Genomic DNA, 17,740 nt, shown 5'->3' with positions numbered 1-17,740 from the left:
AACTCCTGAGGGGTTGACCAGCTTTTCCCACTCTCTATGGGGGGATGTATACAACGCGATCATTTAGATCGCGGTACATTACATTGCGGTTTGTACGACGCAAGTCTTTACAACGACTTGCGCTGGAGGGCGTTGGACCAACTCCAGCCTACGTAACAGTAGAGAAGGTGTTGGAATAGTAAATCACACTAGTCCTTTGTCTAGAGTACCATCCAGCACAAGTTGTTGTAACGACTTGCGTTGTAATGACAGCAAAGTAAATGTATTGCAATGTTTCGACTGCATTGTAAAGGTCGTTTTCCTCAATGGGGGAACTCATGTTAGACCTGACCTTGTTCTTTCTGGTATTATGACTCTGTGAACGTTCCCCCTGCTGACCAGTGCTAAAGTGCCTGTGCTCTCTCCCCTAAGCATGGTAATATTGGCTTAACCCAAATTGTCATATTTAATTTACTTACGAGTCCCTCATGAACTGCACTACTGAGGCCTGTAAATTAAATACTACTAGTGTGCCTGCTTCGGCAACAAATGATGGACAAAATGCTGAATGAATCAAACATTCACCTCCAGTCAAGAGATATGTGTAAAATCCATCATTCTTTTGCTCACTACGCCCCCCCCCAGTTTGGACCCAGCCATATGCAAATCAGTCTTGACCCTTCTCCTCATCGGAACAGTCCAGCCCAAACTACCAAGCTGGGTCCTCTCTGGACAGGAAACAAGCATGCTGGGCACAGTTTCAGGGTAACACCTCATCAGCCAGGCTAGCTTGAAACCAGTGGCGCATACCCATCCCACTTAGAGTGGAATGTGCTGCAGCAACAAATGATGGACGGAATTCTGAATGAATCAAACATTCACCCCCAGTCAAGAGATGTGTGTAAAATCCATCATTCTTTTCCTCACTAGGCCACCCCAGTTTGGACTCAGCCATATGCAAATCAGCCTTGACCCTGCTCCTCATGGGAACAGTACAGCCTGAACTCTCAAGCCTGCAGCACTGCGTGTTGCACCCACCTAAGTAGCCCTCTAACCAAGTCTCAGCCCACCCATTAAAAAGTCTGTGTGTGCAGTTTACACTGCCATGACGACCGGGCAAGATAAACCTCTTAACAAGAATCAAAGCCACATGTATATATATGAATCCAAAATCTTCAACCAGTTTATCATTTTTCAATTTTTAATCCTAAAGTTCTCAATTTTCAATTCATATTTTTTCATGCTTCATCAATTTTTAATCACAATATTTTCAGAGATGCCAATCCAGGCTTTTCTCAGCAGCATGTGGGGGTTTAATATTCCAAATGAAACAGCTTCTAAAATGTGTATCCAATGCATTTAGAGATAATTCCCTTTATCAGGGGTAATTAAAACACAAGATGGTAAAACAAGAACCCATCAACATAGCAAATTAATAATAAAATAGAAACATGAATGAACAACTGACCTTTGCCGCCACCGCCGAGAGTCAGACGTGGGCTGACACTGCAATCGAGAGGGCTGACACAGCACCAGGGAACACCGCCGCCACAGCCAAGAGTCCAGAGGCATCGGACTCCGCGCCGCCGCTCCGGGAGACCACAAATCCCGGCAGGCCTCCCGGCGGCGCGTGCTGAGTGACGCGGCTCGCGCCCAGAGAGCGCCAAACGGAGCCATAAAGCTCGGGAACCCCGGCAGAGCGGGGGGAACAACTGACCTTTGCCGCCACCGCCGAGAGTCAGACGTGGGCTGACACTGCAATCGAGAGGGCTGACACAGCACCAGGGAACACCGCCGCCACCGCCAAGAGTCCAGAGGCATCGGACTCCGCGCCGCCGCTCCGGGAGACCACAAATCCCGGCAGGCCTCGCGGCGGCGCGTGCTGAGTGACGCGGCTCACGCCCAGAGAGCGCCAAACGTAGCCATAAAGCTCGGGAACCCCCGCGTCGCGGGACGCGAGCGGGACGCCCGGGGCGAAGCCCGGGCAAAGGGCGGGCCCTCTACGGCCCTCATCGGCCAGAGGAGGCTGGGCTGGGCCGGAGGTCCTGGTTCCTGAATCCTGTAAGTTGTGTTTCATTTCTTTACTGTTCCTGCTTCCACTTTCCCACGTATGATGGCAACAGCTGCTACTAGCCCTGCCATTGCGGGAGCAGACAAAAACTTGGGCTTGTTAAATCGAACCCTGGGCGATTATTTTTTTAAATCAGCCCCTGAGGGTAACAAGGAGCTGCTGCTAGCAGAGAGGAGGGCAGATCGCCGCCGCTCAATAGAACGTATAAAAAACAGAACTTTTTCTGAACCCATAATGTCTGTTACATTGGACGATGATCTGATTATTACTTCAGCAGACAATTCGTTACTAACAGCCAGCGTGCCCTTGCTCCTTCAAGATTGTTTAGCCCCAGCAATGTCACCTACCCAAAGTCAACAAGACTCATTAACTGTGTCGAATGCCCCCAATAACATTTCCAAGATTTTGATTTCACCTACAATTAGACCCGGCAAAGTTGTAAGAGGAAAAAGTCCGAGGCCACTGTCACTTAAAATGATTGGGCCCCCACCGCCTAAAAGGAGACGGAAAACAACAACTGCAAATAAGTCCAAATTAAGCCACTCAGAGTTTGGCAAAAAGGCGAAGATTGACGCTACAACGTCATTGGGAGGCCCCGTCACTAAACAAGTAATAGTAGCCGCTCCTCCTACTCCAATAATTTTATCTCAAGTAACTACAGAACCAGACATTGTCTATACTCAAATGGAAAAAGATCTACAACCGGCTTCCTTCAAGTCTCTTTTGGACAACATTGAGTTGATTGTACGCACCTATACACTTGCAATGGCAGAAAGATTTAAAGGGCTGGAGTCAAGGTTGGGTAAAATAGAGGGGGACCTGACTAAGTTAGGGAATTTTGTCCAGTCAGAAGGGCCTTCAAAAGTGCAACAACAAAAAGTTATTACAATAACGCACCCTCCCACAAAAAATGTTGTCGTCCCTACACCCTTTGTATCTTCCATTGGCAACAGCCAGACAGCTGCAGCAACTTCAGCTGCCCTTAACCGTTCACATGCGGTTGTGATAATACCTGACGGCAACAGTTCAAATAAATCTCTGTCAACAGAACCAATAACAGCTCAGGGAAGATCAACTGCTGCAACCTCAGACAGTAATGCTGCCATTACAGTTAATACCCTGATCAGGGAACCTAGTACCCTTCCGGATAGACACCTTAGACCCGAGGGAAATGTGATTACTCGGGGGAGTGGGGATCAGACTAGGATACCGCCCATGGAACTTCCACCAGAAGCATTGCCGTATGTGGTTGTACTCACTGGGGTCCCAGAGCTGTCTAAAGGAAAAAGAGAGGGATACTTTCAATTAAAAAATAAAATAACGCACTGGCTCTCTCTGTACAGACCCAAACCCAACCTGGTAAATGGCGAAATAGTTCATGTCCGGCGCATGTCTTGGTTGGGGGGCAGAGCGAAGGACATAGGGGGAGACGTTGTGGTCATAAACTTTCGGGACAGAAAAGCAGTACAACACATATTGAATTGGCCTTTCGCCAATGAGAATAGTTGTATTGTACCTCGTCCTTTGACGTATTTTTACCCCAGATCTGCTGTACTTCCCCCACAATACCCAACTAATAGCACCTACTTTACCCCCCAGTCCCTAATTATGGAGTCTGCACTGAATCCTGCATATATGCCCTATTTAGCTCCGACACCTGCATTGCAGGGGTGGAATACGATACCATTAACCCACAAAATAGAAGCAACGGGTAGAATGTCACATCTGATGCCATTTACTCCTCTAGAGCTTTATAATAGGTTTGAGGCCTTTAGCGGCCTAGAGGAATGTGACTGATGTTTAAGGTGTGTAGAGGGTGTCGGGGAGGGTGAAACTGTTCCCTGTATTACAAGGTTACAGGAAGAGAAGGGTATCTGCTGCCATGAAACAGAAACACATATCGCAGTAACATATGCTGATATGAATAGTAGTTCACCCGCTGTCTTATCCACAATGCCTTTTAGGATTCACGAGGTGTCTTCACCATCTTTACCTGCTATAATGTCTAATAATAGTGTCTCTGTAAGTGATGTTGTTAAGGGTGTATGTACGATAGGTTGTTATGAAGATCTTCCTAGTACGTCATTTGTATCTTTGGACCTTCCACCCATAGTTACCAACTCTCCTGTCTTGTATGGGGTTCATGCTCCTATCCGGGAGCTATTAGAACCGGTTGCAACAAGTATTGTGGACACGGGGATCACACATATTGAGATACCAACCCCAACTCCCGCACCAATTATCAGTGAAAGACTCATATGTCCAGCATTTGCAGATTGTGTGAACTTAATCTCGTGGAACATAGCTGGCTTGGCCGACAAGTTATGTGACCCAGCCTGGTTATCATTTATTAAAAAAAATTCCATTGTGTGCCTTCAAGAGACGTGGTTGGAGGACAAAAACGTCCATATAGAAGGGTTTTTAAGCTTTATCACTCCAGCGGTTGCCTCGATTAGGGGCAGAGCAAAGGGGGGCTTGGCCACCTTTATAAACCTGGGCTTGCTCTGTAAAATCAGCATATGTCATAATGATAACTTAAACATTCAGATGCTTGATTTAAAAAATGGCAAGAACGCTTTGACTCTGGTCAACTTCTATAATGCTAATAATAGTAATGGTGGTTGTAACATTATATCCCTAACAGAACTACTGAGAAAAAACGTACACACTTCATCCCGGAACCTGTTGATAGCAGGTGACTTTAATGTTCACCCATGTGGTAATCCAGGCTCCACCCCAATGGGCTCCTTGGGATGTAACAGTGTTGAAGGTTTTCACTTTTCTCATACCAGGGGTGGTAAGAACCTAAATGACTTAGTGAATGATAATAACTTAACAGTAGCTATGTCCATGGTTCCTGATACTAAAATCTTTGATATTCCAACTTTCAAAGGACATGGTCAGGGATCCTTTATAGATCATATATTTCTATCTTCAGATCTTATACAATGGGTTCCGCAATTTACCATTCTCCTCAGTGTATATAGTGATCATAACCCCCTAGCTATCAGCTTGGGTGGGTCTTTACTCACCAAACGACCGTCTCGCATTGACCGAGGCACGCTGAGTTGCATAAACGGCAGACGCCGTATTAAATGGACAATGATAAATCAAGACAGTTTATATTCTAAAATAAATAGTGCATGTGAGGAGGAGATGTTAGCATGCTCATCTTTTGATTCATCCTCCATGAATATTTTGATTGGGTTTGCGGGACTGACTTCTAAAATTGGAGCTATGCTAACAGCACCAATAAAGGGGCAAAGTAGAAAGCAGGTTAAATGGTTTGATCATAACTGCTCAAAGGCAAGCAGAGATCTGAAGAATGCCTTAAAAATTAAACCTAGAGACCCTGAAATGATAAAAAGTCTTCGTGTGTCTTATAGGAAAGCATTAGCCGTAAGAAAAAAGGAAATTAAGGCTAACACGATAGAATCCCTCCTTGATCCTACAGTGTTGGGGAATAGCAGCAAGTTCTGGCAAATTATCAACAAACCATTGTTTGATAACCCAAATGACACAGTCCTAGGTACAAGCATTTCAGAAGGGGAGTGGGTGTCTCACTTCAGCACAATTTTTAAGAGTAATGAGCATAGGGTAGAAAATGCCATTTTAACACCATCTGTAAACCCATTACGCTTTACAGTAAATGAGGTTGTAAGGGGGATTCAGGGTCTAACTAGCAACAAGGCCCCGGGCCCGGATGGCTTACCACCGGACCTGTTTAAGTCTAGTATCCCCTTTTGGGCTCCCGTCCTCACAGCAGCAATAAATGCAGCTGTTACAACGGGGTGCCCAAAAACGTGGGGACTATCGACTATAGTCCCCGTTTTTAAAAAGGGCGATCGCAGCAGTCCATTATGTTACAGGCCGATATCTTTAATAAATTCAGTAGTTAAAGTGGTAGGGGGGGTAATCCTTAATAGGCTATCTACAAGGGCTAAAGAGAATAATATTCTGTCACCTATACAATATGGGTTCAGACCTGGCCATTCGACCATTACACAATGTCTGAACCTATATCTGATTCTAAGTAAATATACCCTGGCTAGACAAGGAACTGTCTACATGGCATTTATGGACCTGTCGTCCGCTTTTGATTGTGTGGACAGAAGCTTATTATGGGCTACCTTGTTGAGAATGGGTGTAGAGAGGAATCTTGTCAACTTCCTAGCCGACCTGCACTCGGATACTAAAGCTAACGTCCGTTACACCCAAGACCTTAAAGTAACGGATGAATTTAGAATAAATCGGGGAGTTCGACAGGGCTGTATTTTGGCCCCATTCCTCTTTAACCTGTACATAAACGAACTGGAGGAATTTCTTTTAAATATAGAAGCAGACTACCCCCTTGTTGAACGCAAGGGGGTGCCTGTGCTACTCTATGCAGACGATGCGGTTCTTATATCCAGGACAGCAATCGGTCTTCAAAAATTATTAAATTCCTTCTTTAAGTTTATGGAGTCACGTGGCCTTAGCATAAATAATTCCAAGTCCTATGTCATGAAAACAGGAAAGGGTTCCCGGAAAACTGACTCCTTTAGTATAAATGGGGAGAAAATCCCTTTAACTAACTCTTTCTCATACCTTGGGGTCCTTTTAGACTATAAATTAACGTGGGGCCCCGCAGTGTCCAAAAAGAAGGGCGAAATAACAAGGGTAAATGCGGCCATTCTTGGCTTTGGGAAAAAAATTGGCAACTGCCCTACGGCCGCATTGCTCAAACTTTATCAGGCAAAAAGTGTTGCTGTTGCCTGTTATGGCAGCGAGCTCTGGGGCTATCGTAGGATAAAAGACCTAGAGGTCGCAGAAAATAACGTCCTGAAAAAGATACTGAGGCTGCCAAGGGGTACCGGGAATTACTCTGTACACGAGGAGTTGGGGGTCCCATACCTAAGTGACAGAATAGCAGTAAACCCGGTTTTGTGTTGGCTGAATTGTTGGCTTAACACCGACATTCCACTCACACATGCCTTATTGAAAGAGGCCCTATTGTTAGACGGTAAGTTTAAAATTCCGTGGGTAAAATATATAAGGGATTGTTTGTCGGCAATTGGCCGTTCTGATCTGTTTTATGCCCCCAACTTGATCACTAAACCTGATGTCATTTTGGTAAAAAATGACATATTATTGGTAAGATGTACTGACAGAGAAGAGGTTGAGATACAGAAGGATAGTGTCAGGAAACACTTACTACTTAAAACCTGTCCTCAAACGGAGCCTTATTTGACATGGCCTATGACCAGCTATGAACGGTTTTTGTTAATTAGGTTCCGTTTTGATCTATATCATCTTCAACTGGCGGTACCAAGCGGGGCTCAACGGGGTGAAGTGTTGCCAGCTTGTGGCTGCGACGGTAAGTCTCCTCAAGACTTGGCACACTTTCTTTTTATTTGCCCTTATTATTCTATCCCACGGAAATTATACCTTAAACCGTGCCTTAAAAAACTGAATTTTTTTCAAATCAAGCCCGCACTTTATTACCTACAACTACTGAATTGTGACTGTACCTTATTTGTCTGTAACTTTTTTAAAAAAGCCATTTGTTTTAGGAAAAGTATGGACGGATAATTATGCTGTGAATATTTTAGGTGTTTTTTAATCAATTTAGTAATTTATGTTTTTTAATCTTATATTGCTCATGCTCATAGTGCCCGCTGTACCTTCTTTTTCTTGTACTGTATACTGTGTCCTTTATTTGCCACATGAAATGTATTGTCTGGAATTGTTTTTAAAATGCGTACCTATGAATCGTACTTTTATGATTGTAAGTTTTACAATCGAATAAAGATTTTTGAATTGAATTGAATCATACCACATACCACAATTACGCCTAAGGCAGTGTAGCTTTTTAGCATCAAATCTAAAATGACAATCCTGCCCGTAACCACTCATTTGTGACCCAGATCAATCTAATGACAGACCCCACTTCAAACAACCATAAAAGGGCACATGAAACTTCACAAAAAAAAGTGACACAGCGAAGTAAAATCCAGTAAAATAAAATACAACCTTACCTACGTGCTGTGTAAACACACAACGCATGTGTCAGACCAATGATCACTAAAAAATAAATGATGTGCTATCAAATGAAAACTCACTCAACCTGGAATATACAATGAAATATGGCAATGAAACCAAATATGCTCATCAGGTATGCAGCACAGAATACGCTTATGACTCATGATAGAACCGAGGATAAATATTAAACACAACATGTATCAAACCATCCATAGACGACCACAGACAAACAGCCCCACTGGTAGATATTTACAAATGTACCCAGGTGAAAACCAGCATCATGTGCAATTAATTACCTTCACATGCCCCAACCAGCCCATGCTTGTGAAAAAAAACCCAAAAAGACTATAAACATGCCGTGCATGGCACCTTTGAGCAGTAAAATCCTCTCCCAGTGAAACATAAACAAACTGAATACCTAATCAACCCACACACCTGTACAAAAAGTATGTGTGCCATAGACAATGCTCACATGTGAATACAGAAAATAAATTCAATCTATATTGGCAACAATACATAAATACTTAATCAAGAAAAATTATGCAAAAAATGTTTACAAAGCAAATGTGATGAAAATCAAAATCATATGTGATTCAAATACTGTGATTATGCCTATCGGAGTTCTCAGTGCATCAGATCATGATCGAAAAGAGCCTCCAGTGCTGCAAACACAGTTTGGGCAGGATGGGTGAGAGGAGCTAGAGTCATCCTCACTTACACCTGAATGGGCTGGTTCATGACCCCACACATAGATCTGCATACCCCCCGTTTTGAGTCTGGAGCCAGTGCAGGAAGGGGAGACCTCTGTGCACTTCAAAGGTCTGTCTTTGAAGTCTCCTTCACTTCATCAACAAAGTTGGGTATAAGTACTGGACCTCTGACACCACCACTTCAGTATAATTCTGGACTTGTGAAGCATCTACCAGGAAGTAGGAGCTGTGCTGCTTAAGGACTACCACTCCACTGGACTGCTGTTTTGCTGAACTTCTACTTTGCTGTGCTGACCTGCTGGCCAGCTGTTCCCTTGCCTGGGTGAGAAGGACTGGACCTGAATCACTTGAATCCAGAGTGACTCTAAGGGATTGCTGGCTTGCCTCCTGATCTGAAGTCTCAGAGACATAACAGACTTACAACTTACCTGCATCTGCACGTAGTCTCTTCCATCTGTGAGTCTGCCCTGCCAAGTAGTGCCACTCCCAGTCCTGGACCCTTGGAAGGGTGGCCTAAGGTGCTTGCTACAGCACACCCATGCATTCTCTCTGGAACCAGTGCATCTGCTCCATTGAGTGAACCAGGACTAGTGCATTGCCCCAGTGTTTTCACTGACGCATTGTCTTTGGAGCCAGGACTGCATGCTTCCTGTGTCTTTGTATCTCCATCGACAGCAGCCTCAACGATGATGCCAAGAACTCTGCATCACAGCCTCTGCACTCATTGGAGCTGACGCATCTTCACTGTTGCGCGGATCAGGACAGCAACTCGCCGTCAATGCGAGGATCGACATCTACTGCATCCTGCATCTTCTTTGAACTCGAAACGGTCCAGATCAAGGTACTTTGTTCAACGGGCCTCACTGATTTGCTGTATCCAACCGATGCTCCATTGCTCCTCAACTTTTGACTTTGTCCTGGTCCAGGGTGACCATATATCCCAAGTAAACGTTTATTGCATCAAAGCGTCTAAAAACATTATGTATCAAGTTGTACTTGTTGGATTTTTGTTATTTAGGTTTGGTTTTATTTAATAAATTAAGGTCTATTTTTTTACCTTGCATGGAATCTTTTTGTGTGGAGTTTTCACAGTTTTACTGTTTGAAGTGTTGTACAAATACTTTACACAGAAGCCTCTAAAGTTACTGCCCTGTGCTAAGCTACCAGAGGATGAGCACAAATACATTCAGGGTCTCACACTGGCTAGGATTGTGGTTGCTGCTTGCCTAGGGAACATACCCCAGTTAACCAAAAAACCCAGGGGCATATTAGCAAGCTGAAGTATCGCCGCTTTTTCGGAGAAGTCTGCTGAGAAAGCGGCGATACTTCCAGCGCCCTAATAACAAGGGCATGCTAACGCCTGCCTCAAGCCCACTTTGCATGTCAGCGAGAAACATCGCTAATGACATGCAAAGTGGGCGTTCCCACGTCCAACCACATGTAAAATGTGGTTGGAGGTGGGAACACCCTATTACCAAGGCAGGCGTTGGGAGAAGGAGACCTGCGATAAACTCGTTTATCGCAGGTCTCCCAACGCCTGCTCTGACCAGGTGTTAAGGTATTGATAACATGGGGGTGTGGATCATAACGCTGAATCCACCCCCCCATATTATCAAGGCACACATTAGCGCGTGAAAACATCATTTGTTTTCATGCGCTAATGTTCCATATCGCCGACTATCGCCGGATTTAATTTCGCCTATGTGTTGCGCATTGATAATTACGCGCTAACACGGCGAAAAAATCCGGCGATAGCCAGCGATATGGAAATGTGCGATGTACGTTATATAACGCACATCTAGATAATATGCCCCCCAATTTCTAACAGTATGATTTTTCCAGTGCTATGGACACAAGGTAAATGTTATTGCACAAAGTTGTTTTTGCACCCTTTATTCCAATACACAAAGATTTGTAGGTAGGATACTTTTCCTGATGAAGACCTCAGAGAAAATGATGTGCCACACAAGATGTCGAACCATCAGTGTTGCAAGACATTTGTAGAGTGATTAAAAGAATAAATGATTTAAATGACCTTTACATGAGAAGCTGCTTTATAATACAAACAGAACATCAAGCACTCCCAATGAGGACTCGGAGTCGTTTTGTTGATTGATGGAAGAACTGCATAGTCCATCACTAACTACTAAAATAACCGTTGATCAGTTTGACACTAAGGGGGCACTTGGGTGATGGTTAAAGTTATAGTAACATGTAGAAAAAAATAACCATGCCACATTCTGTTTAAGGTATGACTACAATGATAAGGTGTCTGTTGGATATCATTTTAATCTTTCATTGGACAGAATAGATAAATACAGTTGATACAAGAAGTACATCTAAGCATTAGTGATATATGTTTAAACAAAAGTATTAATTCATGACCGGGTGAGAAAACATGCTTGTCTGTTAATATGGTCAATAGATGTCCATCTCCAAAAGTGCTCAATGCATAATTCCCTCAAATATAGCACTTGGGTAATGTTTTTGGCCTTTGGGCTGAATGGAAAAAAACATTGCGTTGGCTTCCATGTCTAGCATAAAATATCCTCTTTTAAATATGCATCTCTTCCACAATCCCTCACACTATTGACCTGCGTGTGAATTATTCCTGAGTTTCCTTCAAAAGTAAAGAGTATTGACATTATTAATTTGAGAGTTTCTTTGCTTGGTCTTTCTTCATCCATCTTGAGAGATCCCAAGTATGGAATTTTCAGAAATCGAAACTTAGGGATGTTTCCTTGAAATTCATTTTGTTGAAAACATGTATGTCATATATTGCTCTCGTTATGAGCCATCATGAAGAACACCTGATCTGAAACCTGGTGATTCATTGATCTGATATCAGACCAATGATCTGATATCAGACCACTAAGTAACCAGTCTCTGGGGCTGTCGGTGTTCCCTCTGAAGTCTGATGAAAATGATGGAATTTGGTTGGTTGTCCTCTGTTTCCCCTGCCCACATGCAGCTCTGAGGTGTCCACAGACCTTATGGAAGCAACTAGCCCAGGGGGTAGCTTTGAGGGTTTTACCTGCGGTTGGGAGGTTACACAACATATAATTGTGGTTGGGGTGCCGATCAATGAAAGGGATTTTTCCACTTTGGGATTTCGAGGGGCAGCAATGCCAATGCAAGCTTTCTTTTTATTCTTTTAATGTCATTTATTTTATTTGGAAGAAAAACAATGCCAAGAGAATTTTAGCAAGAGATGGCATACAAACCAGCATGATATGTGGCATACAGTACATACAGTATACAACTACAATTTGCTGGACACCATAGACACTGTAGTTGTAGTATTCTAGATCATTGAATATTGTTAGAATGTTGTGATGTCAGGGCGAATGTGGTGGATGTGAGCCGGGTGGAGAGACGGTTTACGAGCTGACTATCGGGGCTTCCCAGTTGCTCCTTGGTGGTTGTAAAGCTGTACTTCTTATTGGAATAAATCGTGTAACCAGAACCTGCGTCATCGTACCTCTTTGCTATTTAAATACTGGCGACGATCGGGAGATTGAAGAAGACAGCGTTCACTTTAATTATTTTTTTTCCGTTTCTACTTCTAAAAAAGAAGATTCAAGATACCTTCTATGGACCATCTTTTGGTAATTTGGCTGTTGCACATTACTATGTTTTTTCGTGTTTTCCTTCAACGTAACGCTTTGTTTCTCTTCGCGCTGGCAGTCAAAGGAAAGATATAGGTATCGTAAAATGTACTCTTTTGCTTATCAGTGCTGTGTGCACATTTGCGTGGAGAGTGGAATTCAAATCTGCACATTTGCGTGGAGAGCGGAATTCAAATCTTATTTGGACTCACCATTACTATCGACTGCACTATCGAGCGGTGTAACTGTTCTCCGCTGCATTTTTCAAAAGCTATTGTTTGGGTGCGCCATCCTCGCTCCTCTGTGTTCGACTACGGAATGGATTGTTAGCGCGCTGCATGCTGGGATTGCTGTAGCGCATTGCTTCATGGGATTGTAATTTTGACCTCACGTCGTACGTGCGGCCATTTTGCATGTTAGTCAGTCAATTTTCATCGCAACTCAGCGTTTTTGATGCGATTTTGAAACGGAATTCACCTGAACAACCTTCTTTTATTAAAAACTCGTTATTGAGTATTTTTCAAAACTCCATATTTATTAAAAAAAATAAAAAAACAATAGTGAAAAGTTTTTTTTTTCTCTACTTTCTTCTTCACCAACCAAGTAAAAAGGTATTATTTTGCATTTTTATTTGTTATTTTCATAAACATGTCCAATATCGCAGCGCCACCACATTTCTTACAAATTGCTGGAGATCCAAATATAGAGTGGGACTTATGGTTTCCCATGTTTTTGGCTTATGTGGATGTTTTGGAGAAAGATGGGTGCTCAGCCAAAAGGAAACCTGCTTTATTAAGGCATTGTTTAGGTGGTGCAGGAATTAAAGAATTCGATAATTTGCCGCCAATTGAGGAGGCTGGAGACATGGATGTCTTTGAGAAGGCTGCAAAAAAATGAAAATTCGTTTTGGGAAAAAGATAAATATTGTTATGGAAAGGTTCAAATTTTATTCACGTATTCAAAAACCTGAGGAAACTATTGAAGACTATGTGGCTGCTTTACGTTCACTAGCTTGTTCATGTGCTTTTGAGACTATCTCTTATGAACAAGTTCTCAGGGACCAGATAATGATGAGAACTAAAAGTAAAAAGATACAGGAAAGACTTTGGTTGGGCACGGAATCTACTCTGAGCGCTGTTATCAACATTGCGAAAGGAATCGAACAATCTGAATTGTTTGTGTCTGAGATAAGGAATCAATCTTCTAGAGCACAGTCCGTGGAACCTGAAGTATCTTTAGTGAAGGATAAAACAAGTGGTCCAAAGAAGATTTTTGTTAAAAAAGAAATTGAGAAAAAGCATGATGTAGATAATAAGACTTTTTTCATAAAAGATGGTATTATTTGTTACAGATGTGGTAGTTCAAAACATGTGGGTAACTATAAGGGATGTCCTACTTGGGATAAATTTTGCATGAAGTGCAAGAAAAAAGGTAATTTCAGTAGCGCGTGCCGTACTTTTCTGAGAGCTAATTATATTTCAGAAGAGGAAGACGAAGCCTTACAAAGCTTGAATTGCATTTTTTCTGTGGATGAGTCTGAATGTGAAGAGTTTCCGTCTTGTGTTATCAACATAAATGGTATACCTGCTCAATTAATGGTAGATTCTTGTGCACGCTATACCATTATTGGAAACAAACGTTTCAAAGAGTTTTGGAGTGATTGTAACTTATCTCTCCCTGATATACAGCCAGGAGGGTATACGGGTCAAAGGATAGCGATGGAAGAATACTTTTGGGCGGAGATTGAATTCATGGGTAGAGTTATTAATGGCAAAGTGTATGTGGCAACTAGGGGTGTGTCAATTCTTGGGTGGCCACACCAGAAAGATTTGGGATTAAAATTAGACCCTAATGCATCTCCTCCTGTTAGTATAGGACCGATTTGTAGTTCATATAAAAATTTGGAGGTCATCAACACTGTTAGTCTCCAAAACGAACAAAATATTAACAGTGAACTATTTGTTACAAATATAAAGAGTAAATACCCCAAGGTATTCGAGGAAGCTTTAGGTAAATATGTCGGTTTTCAACACAAAATCATCTTAAATGATAATGCTATTCCTATCAGGCACAAAGTTAGGAATGTCCCACTAACATATAGACCTAAACTCAAAGAAATGCTTAAGGATTTGGTTGATAAACAAATTATTGAACCTATTGAATCATCTCCATGTGTTTCCCCCATTGTTTTATCCCTTAAGAGTACTGGTGATCTTCGCTTATGTGTGGATCTTCGCAGTTTAAATACTGAAATGTGGGTGGACAAACATCTGCTTCCAAATATTTATGAGTTAATTTCAACTTTAGCTGGTGCCACTGTTTTTTCTACTGTTGATTTAGCAAGTGCTTATCATCAAGTTGAATTGCACGAGGAGTCTAAGAAACTCACTGCTTTTTTAATCCCTGAGGGTATGTTTCAGTTTTCACGAATGCCTTTTGGATTGGCTAGTGCTGCTTCTGTATTTCAACGTTTGATGAAAGAGTTGTTGGAAGGTTGCAATGGTGCAATTGCTTTACAAGACGACATTTTAATTTTTAGGAAGGATTGTATGGAGCATGACGAGAATTTAGAATCTGTTCTACAGAGGATTCAGAAGAAAGGATTAACATTAAAATTTGCCAAATGCAAATTTAGGAAGTTTAAAGTAGAATATTTAGGCCATGAAATTTCGTCTGAGGGAATCAAACCTAAAATCAATCATATAAAGAGTATTAAGTTGGCCCCCGTTCCTACTTGTAAAGAACAACTTTTATCCTTTTTAGGTTTAACGGAATTTTACGGAAAATTTGTCAAGAATTATTCTACTATTGTTCATCCATTGCGTATTTTGTTGAAGAAAAATGCAAAATTTGTGTGGGGTAGAGAACAACAAAATTCTTTTGATTTTTTAAAGGACAGAATTTCTGGTGCACCATTTGTGAGACCATTTAAAGTGGGAAATGCCTGCATAGTTTGTGTCGATGCTAGCAATGTGGGACTGGGTGCTGTGTTAATGCATAGGGACAAAGAGGGTGAATATGTGGTGTCTTATGCTTCTAGGTCTCTTCATGATTCTGAATGCAATTATTCCACTATTGAAAAAGAGTTACTTGCATGTACTTGGGCGGCTCAACATTTCCGCCAATTTTTATGGGGTACGAAATTTTCATTGAGAACAGACCATAAACCCCTTGTCAATATGTTATCAGCGGGAGGTGGAAGAATGCTTACAGCGCGCTTGGCAAGGCTTGCTGCAAAATTGCAGGAATTTAGGTGTCAGGTGATTTATGTTCCGGGTCGGTTCAATGTTCATGCTGATTGCATGTCACGGTTATCGGTCAAAGAAGTAAGTGATTCTTCTGTCAATGATGAATGTGATGTTGCATTTACTATGGAAGACGTTAATTTAATTTGTGGACATTGCTCTGATCATATTTCTGAATCCAGTTGCTCTGAATTGATGGATTGTGATGACATTTTGAAAGAAGTCCAGGTTTTTTTGAGTAAAGGTTGGCCTGAAGAAAGGAGATTGAGTGGTGATTTAGCTTCTTTTTGGAAGGTGAAAGATGAACTTATGTTAAATCAGAATACGATAATGAGATCTGACAAGATTATTCCCCCTAGGAGTTTGAGAGAACTTATTTGCAAGCTTGCTCATGAGGGTCATTTGGGAATGTCTACAACGAAGAGAAGAATCAGGGAGTTCTATTGGTGGCTTGGGTTAGATGGTATGGTGGACAAATGGATTAGGAATTGTTCTCCTTGTTCTCTAAGTGACAAATCTGCTAAAGCACTTTAGGTTGGAGTCACACCTATTGAATTTGCCAATGGTCCTTGGAGGAAATTAGGCATTGACATTATTGGTCTATTTAATTATCATTCAGGAAGAGAATTATTTGCGTTAGTCTTGATTGATTACTTCTCTAAATGGCCGGAATTGAAAATTGTGGAAAAAGTTTGTTCTGGGAATGTGATTGAATTTTTAGAAGAGGTTTTTGCCAGAGAGGGTTTACCAGAGGAAATTGTTTCCGACAATGGGCCTCAGTTTGTAAGTAAAGAGTTTGAGTCCTTTATTTTAGATTGTAATATTGTGCATTGAAGAGTTTCTAATTATTTTCCGCAAGCTAACAGTCGGACTGAGAGGTTCAATAGAGTTGTGAAAGAATCTTGTCAATTGGCTGTTAGAAGTGGACTCAAATGGAGGAAAGCTTTACAAGCTACTTTGTTAACATATCGCACTTTTCCTAATTCTGTTACTGGATTGTCTCCTTTTGAATTGTTACATGGTAGGAAGCCTGGTTCAAAGTTGATGCAGTGGTAGTTGAAGACCAAGAATGCTTTTTATTCTAAAGTAGATTTCGATGCAGTTAGAATACGTGTAAAAAAATATCAAGAGAGAATGATTCGGAATAATGGTACAAGAGTGTTGAATACTTCTAGGTTAAAAGTTGGGGATTTGGTCCGTGTGAAGTTTGGGGGGCAGGTAAACAGAAGACAAGCTAAATGGTCTGATCCTGTGAAAATTACAGACATTTTCAGTAAAGCGGTGAGAGTTGATGGTGGTAAGATTTGGAATTTTAGACGTATATCTGTTTGTAATTCACAGATTTCTAATGATTCTGCTTTAACCAATTCTAAGTCACAAAATGTTAAAGATAATTTTCCAAGATTTTCATCTGATACGCTTATTGACAATATCTCTGGTTTCCCAGGTTTCCATCAAGCTTTTGATTATTTGGAACCTAAAGAGAATGTCAGCAGGGATGTTGTTCCTTTTTGTCACAATATGAGTTTTAGTCATGCTACTGATTCTAATGCTGAGGAGTCAAATATCAATCAAGATCTTGATATTGCTAGAAGAAGTGTTCGAGTTAAGCATGTTCCTATTAAGCTCTAGTATTTTGTCCGTATTTAATGTTTTTATTTATTTTATGATTCTTCGTTGTTCATTTATTTATTTATTTATTTATTTATTCTTTGTTTTTGTTTTTGTTTTTTCTCTATAGGGGGGAGGTGTGTAGTATTCTAGATCATAGAATGTTGTTAGAATGTTGTGATGTCAGGACGAATGTGGTGGATGTGAGCCGGGTGGAGAGACGGTTTACGAGCTGACTGGTGGGGCTTCCCAGTTGCTCCTTGGTGGTTGTAAAGCTGTACTTCTTATTGGAATAAATCGTGTAACCAGAACCTGCGTCATCGTACCTCTTTGCTATAGTAGTGTTGCTAGTTAGGTAACTGAATGGTGATACTAGATATTGCATATGTTACATGATTTTATACATATTATGTCTCAGAATATATTTAATAACCTTGACTACTGGGATATGTTATCAAAGGTGGCATTGTCTTTAAGGAGTTAGACAATCTTTCC

General features: G+C 41.6%; 1 protein-coding gene across 2 annotated transcripts in view; it reads right to left on the bottom strand.

The window, feature by feature from the left end:
• Window positions 1-17,740, bottom strand: part of LOC144822416 (multidrug and toxin extrusion protein 2-like) — a 1,067,040-nt gene that overhangs the window by 878,000 nt on the left and 171,300 nt on the right. The window lies entirely within an intron of this gene.

Source organism: Lissotriton helveticus, chromosome 3_1 (genome assembly GCF_964261635.1).
Source record: "Lissotriton helveticus chromosome 3_1, aLisHel1.1, whole genome shotgun sequence".
Lineage (NCBI taxonomy): Eukaryota > Metazoa > Chordata > Amphibia > Caudata > Salamandridae > Lissotriton > Lissotriton helveticus.
Note: the sequence above shows the minus strand (reverse complement) of the source record. Positions and strands in the feature narration are given on the sequence as shown.